Raw genomic sequence first — 6,000 nt, 5'->3', positions numbered from 1 at the left:
TGCCTTTGCCCCCTGCCCTCCCTCCCCCTGCCTTATTCCCCCTGCCCTCCCTCCCCCTGCCCTATTCCCCCTGCCCTCCCTCCCCCTGCCCTTTGCCCCCTGCCCTCCCTCCCCCTGCCCTATTCCCCTGCCCTCCCTCCCCCTGCCCTCCCTCCCCCTGCCCTATTCCCCTTGCCCTCCCTCCCCCTGCCCTATTCCCCTTGCCCTCCCTCCCCCTGCCCTTTGCCCCCTGCCCTCCCTCCCCCTGCCCTATTCCCCTGCCTCCTCCCCCTGCCCTTTGCCCCCTGCCCTCCCTCCCCCTGCCCTATTCCCCTGCCCTCCCTCCCCCTGCTCTTTGCCCCCTGCCCTCCCTCCCCCTGCCCTTTGCCCCCTGCCCTTTGCCCCCTGCCCTCCCTCCCCCTGCCCTATTCCCCCTGCCCTTTGCCCCCTGCCCTCCCTCCCCCTGCCCTTTGCCCCCCACCCCTCCCTGCCCTTTGCCCCCCCACCCCTCCCTGCCCTTTGCGCCCCCCCCACACCCCTCTCTGCCCTTTGCCCCCCCCCACACCCCTCTCTGCCCTTTGCCCCCCCCCACACCCCTCTCTGCCCTTTGCCCCCCCCCCTGCCCTTTGCCCCCCCCCTCCCTGCCCCTTTGCCCCCCCCCCCTCCCTGCCCTTTGCCCCCTCCCCCCACACCCCTCCCTGCCCTTTGCCCAACCTCCCTGCCCTTTGCCCCCCCCTCCTGCCCTTTGCCCCCCCCACACCCCTCCCTGCCCTTTGCCCCCCCTCCCTGCCCTTTGCCCCCCCCCCACACCCCTCCCTGCCCTTCCCCCCCCCCACACCCCTCCCTGCCCTTTGCCCCCCCCCACACCCCTCCCTGCCCTTTGCCCCCCCCCTCCCTGCCCTTTGCCCCCCCCCCACACCCCTCCCTGCCCTTTGCCCCCCCCACACCCCTCCCTGCCCTTTCCCCCCCCCCACACCCCTCCCTGCCCTTTGCCCCCCCCACACCCCTCCCTGCCCTTTGCCCCCCCCCCTCCCTGCCCTTTGCCCCCCCCCCCCACACCCCTCCCTGCCCTTTGCCCCCCCCACACCCCTCCCTGCCCTTTGCCCCCCCCCCACACCCCTCCCTGCCCTTTGCCCCCCCCCCTCCCTGCCCTTTGCCCCCCCCTCCCTGCCCTTTGCCCCCCCCCACACCCTCCCTGCCCTTTGCCCCCCCCCTCCCTGCCCTTTGCCCCCCCTCCCTGCCCTTTGCCCCCCCCTCCTGCCCTTTGCCCCCCCCCTCCCTGCCCTTTGCCCCCCCCCTCCCTGCCCTTTGCCCCCCCCCACCCTGCCCTTTGCCCCCCCCACACCCCTCCCTGCCCTTTACCCCCCCCACACCCCTCCCTGCCCTTTGCCCCCCCCACACCCCTCCCTGCCCTTTGCCCCCCCCCACACCCCTCCCTGCCCTTTGCCCCCCCCACACCCCTCCCTGCCCTTTGCCCCCCCCCACACCCCTCCCTGCCCTTTGCCCCCCCACACCCCTCCCTGCCCTTTGCCCCCCCACACCCCTTGCCCCCCACCCTTTGCCCCCCCCACCCTCCCCCCTGCCCCCCCCCACCCTGCCCCCCCACCCCTCCCTGCCCTTTGCCCCCCCACAACCCTCCCTGCCCTTTGCCCCCCCACACCCTTGCCCCCCCACCCTTTGCCCCCCACCCTTGCCCACCCACCCCTCCCTGCCCTTTGCCCCCCCCCCACCCCTCCCTGCCCTTTGCCCCCCCCCACCCCTCCCTGCCCTTTGCCCCCCCCACCCCTCCCTGCCCTTTGCCCCCCCCACCACTCCTGCCCTTTGCCCCCCCTCTGCCCTTTGCCCCCCCCCTCTGCCCTTTGCCCCCCCACCCCTCCTGCCCTTTGCCCCCCCCACCCCTCCCTGCCCTTTGCCCCCCCCCTCTGCCCTTTGCCCCCCACCCCTCCCTGCCCTTTGCCCCCCCCCACCCCTCCCTGCCCTTTGCCCCCCCCCCTCTGCCCTTTGCCCCCCCACCCCTCCCTGCCCTTTGCCCCCCCACCCCTCCCTGCCCTTTGCCCCCCCCCACCCCTCCCTGCCCTTTGCCCCCCCCACCCCTGCCTGCCCTTTGCCCCCCCCCACCCCTCCCTGCCCTTTGCCCCCCCCCACCCCTCCCTGCCCTTTGCCCCCCCCCACCCCTCCCTGCCCTTTGCCCCCCCCCCCTCTGCCCTTTGCCCCCCCTCCCTCTGCCCTTTGCCCCCCACCCCTCCATGCCCTTTGCCCCACCACCCCTCCCTGCCCTTTGCCCACCCCCTCACCCCTCCTCCCTTTGCCCACCCCCTCACCCCTCCTTGCCCTTTGCCCCCACCCTCTGCCCTTTGCCCCCCCACCCCTCCCTGCCCTTTGCCCCACCACCCCTCCCTGCCCTTTGCCCACCCCCTCACCCCTCCTTGCCCTTTGCCCCCCCCCACCCCTCCCTGCCCTTTGCCCCCCCCACCCCTCCCTGCCCTTTGCCCACCCCCTCACCCCTCCTTGCCCTTTGCCCCCCCCTCTGCCCTTTGCCCCCCCACCCCTCCCTGCCCTTTGCCCCACCACCCCTCCCTGCCCTTTGCCCACCCCCTCACCCCTCCTTGCCCTTTGCCCACCCCCTCACCCCTCCTTGCCCTTTGCCCACCCCCTCACCCCTCCTTGCCCTTTGCCCACCCCCTCACCCCTCCTTGCCCTTTGCCCCCCCCCACCCCTCCCTGCCCTTTGCCCCCCCCTCACCCCTCCTTGCCCTTTGCCCCCCCCACCCCTCCCTGCCCTTTGCCCCCCCCCACCCCTCCCTGCCCTTTGCCCCCCCACCCCTCCCTGCCCTTTGCCCCCCCCACCCCTCCCTGCCCTTTGCCCCCCCCACCCCTCCCTGCCCTTTGCCCCCCCCCCACCCCTCTGCCCCCCCACCCCTCCCTGCCCTTTGCCCACCCCTCTGCCCTTTGCCCCCCCACCCCTCCCTGCCCTTTGCCCACACCCTCACCCCTCCTTGCCCTTTGCCCCCCCTCCACCCCTCCCTGCCCTTTGCCCCCCCTCCACCCCTCCCTGCCCTTTGCCCCCCCTCCACCCCTCCCTGCCCTTTGACCCCCCTCCACCCCTCCCTGCCCTTTGCCCCCCCCCCCACCCCTCCCTGCCCTTTGCCCCCCCCCCCCACCCCTCCCTGCCCTTTGCCCCCCCCCCCACCCCTCCCTGCCCTTTGTCCCCCCTCCACCCCTCCCTGCCCTTTGTCCCCCCTCCACCCCTCCCTGCCCTTTGCCCCCCCTCCACCCCTCCCTGCCCTTTGCCCCCCCTCCACCCCTCCCTGCCCTTTGCCCCCCCTCCACCCCTCCCTGCCCTTTGCCCCCCCCCCCACCCCTCCCTGCCCTTTGCCCCCCCCCCACCCCTCCCTGCCCTTTGCCCCCCCCCCCACCCCTCCCTGCCCTTTGCCCCCCCCCCACCCCTCCCTGCCCTTTGCCCCCCCCCCACCCCTCCCTGCCCTTTGCCCCCCCCACCCCTCCCTGCCCTTTGCCCCCCCCACCCCTCCCTGCCCTTTGCCCCCCCCCCCACCCCTCCCTGCCCTTTGCCCCCCCCCCACCCCTCCCTGCCCTTTGCCCCCCCCACCCCTCCCTGCCCTTTGCCCCCCCCCCACCCCTCTGCCCCCCCACCCCTCCCTGCCCTTTGCCCACCCCTCTGCCCCTTGCCCCCCCCCTCCCTGCCCTTTGCCCCCCCCTCACCCCTCCCTGCCCTTTGCCCCCCCCTCACCCCTCCCTGCCCTTTGCCCCCCCCTCACCCCTCCCTGCCCTTTGCCCCCCCCTCACCCCTCCCTGCCCTTTGCCCCCCCCTGCCCTTTGCCCCCCCCCACCCCTCCCTGCCCTTTGCCCCCCCCACCCCTCCCTGCCCTTTGCCCCCCCCCACCCCTCCCTGCCCTTTGCCCCCCCCCACCCCTCCCTGCCCTTTGCCCCCCCCCCACCCCTCCCTGCCCTTTGCCCCCCCCCCCACCCCTCCCTGCCCTTTGCCCCCCCCACCCCTCCCTGCCCTTTGCCCCCCCCCCACCCCTCCCTGCCCTTTGCCCCCCCCCCACCCCTCCCTGCCCTTTGCCCCCCCCCACCCCTCCCTGCCCTTTGCCCCCCCCCCCACCCCTCCCTGCCCTTTGCCCCCCCCCCACCCCTCCCTGCCCTTTGCCCCCCCCCACCCCTCCCTGCCCTTTGCCCCCCCCCCCACCCCTCCCTGCCCTTTGCCCCCCCCCCCCACCCCTCCCTGCCCTTTGCCCCCCCCCCCACCCCTCCCTGCCCTTTGCCCCCCCCCCACCCCTCCCTGCCCTTTGCCCCCCCCCCACCCCTCCCTGCCCTTTGCCCCCCCCCCACCCCTCCCTGCCCTTTGCCCCCCCCCCACCCCTCCCTGCCCTTTGCCCCCCCCCCACCCCTCCCTGCCCTTTGCCCCCCCCACCCCTCCCTGCCCTTTGCCCCCCCCACCCCTCCCTGCCCTTTGCCCCCCCCACCCCTCCCTGCCCTTTGCCCCCCCCACCCCTCCCTGCCCTTTGCCCCCCCCACCCCTCCCTGCCCTTTGCCCCCCCCCACCCCTCCCTGCCCTTTGCCCCCCCCCACCCCTCCCTGCCCTTTGCCCCCCCCCCACCCCTCCCTGCCCTTTGCCCCCCCCCCACCCCTCCCTGCCCTTTGCCCCCCCCCCACCCCTCCCTGCCCTTTGCCCCCCCCCCACCCCTCCCTGCCCTTTGCCCCCCCCCACCCCTCCCTGCCCTTTGCCCCCCCCCACCCCTCCCTGCCCTTTGCCCCCCCCCCACCCCTCCCTGCCCTTTGCCCCCCCCCCACCCCTCCCTGCCCTTTGCCCCCCCCACCCCTCCCTGCCCTTTGCCCCCCCCCACCCCTCCCTGCCCTTTGCCCCCCCCCACCCCTCCCTGCCCTTTGCCCCCCCCCCACCCCTCCCTGCCCTTTGCCCCCCCCCACCCCTCCCTGCCCTTTGCCCCCCCCCACCCCTCCCTGCCCTTTGCCCCCCCCACCCCTCCCTGCCTGCCCTTTACTTCACCCCTCCCTGCCCTTTGCCCCCCCCCACCCCTCCCTGCCCTTTGCCCCCCCCCACCCCTCCCTGCCCTTTCCCCCCCCCACCCCTCCCTGCCCTTTGCCCCCCCCACCCCTCCCTGCCTGCCCTTTACTTCACCCCTCCCTGCCCTTTGCCCCCCCCCACCCCTCCCTGCCCTTTGCCCCCCCCCACCCCTCCCTGCCCTTTGCCCCCCCCCACCCCTCCCTGCCCTTTGCCCCCCCCACCCCTCCCTGCCCTTTGCCCCCCCCCCCACCCCTCCCTGCCCTTTGCCCCCCCCCCACCCCTCCCTGCCCTTTGCCCCCCCCCACCCCTCCCTGCCCTTTGCCCCCCCCCCACCCCTCCCTGCCCTTTGCCCCCCCCCCCACCCCTCCCTGCCCTTTGCCCCCCCCCCACCCCTCCCTGCCCTTTGCCCCCCCCCCACCCCTCCCTGCCCTTTGCCCACCCCCACCCCTCCCTGCCCTTTGCCCCCCCCCCCCACCCCTCCCTGCCCTTTGCCCCCCCCCCCACCCCTCCCTGCCCTTTGCCCCCCCCCACCCCTCCCTGCCCTTTGCCCCCCCCCACCCCTCCCTGCCCTTTGCCCCCCCCCCACCCCTCCCTGCCCTTTGCCCCCCCCCCCACCCCTCCCTGCCCTTTGCCCCCCCCCCCACCCCTCCCTGCCCTTTGCCCCCCCCACCCCTCCCTGCCCTTTGCCCCCCCCACCCCTCCCTGCCCTTTGCCCCCCCCACCCCTTCCTGCCCTTTGCCCCCCCCCCCACCCCTCCCTGCCCTTTGCCCCCCCCACCCCTTCCTGCCCTTTGCCCCCCCCCCCCACCCCTCCCTGCCCTTTGCCCCCCCCCTCACCCCTCCCTGCCCTTTGCCCCCCCCACCCCTCCCTGCCCTTTGCCCCCCCCACCCCTCCCTGCCCTTTGCCCCCCCCACCCCCTCCCTGCCCTTTGCCCCCCCACCCCTCCCTTCCCTTTGCCCCCCCCCCACCCCTCCCTTC

Source organism: Ascaphus truei, chromosome 5, assembly GCF_040206685.1.
Source record: "Ascaphus truei isolate aAscTru1 chromosome 5, aAscTru1.hap1, whole genome shotgun sequence".
Classification (NCBI taxonomy): Eukaryota; Metazoa; Chordata; class Amphibia; order Anura; family Ascaphidae; genus Ascaphus; species Ascaphus truei.
The sequence above is the reverse complement of the archived record's forward strand: the minus strand, read 5'-3'. Positions refer to the sequence as shown.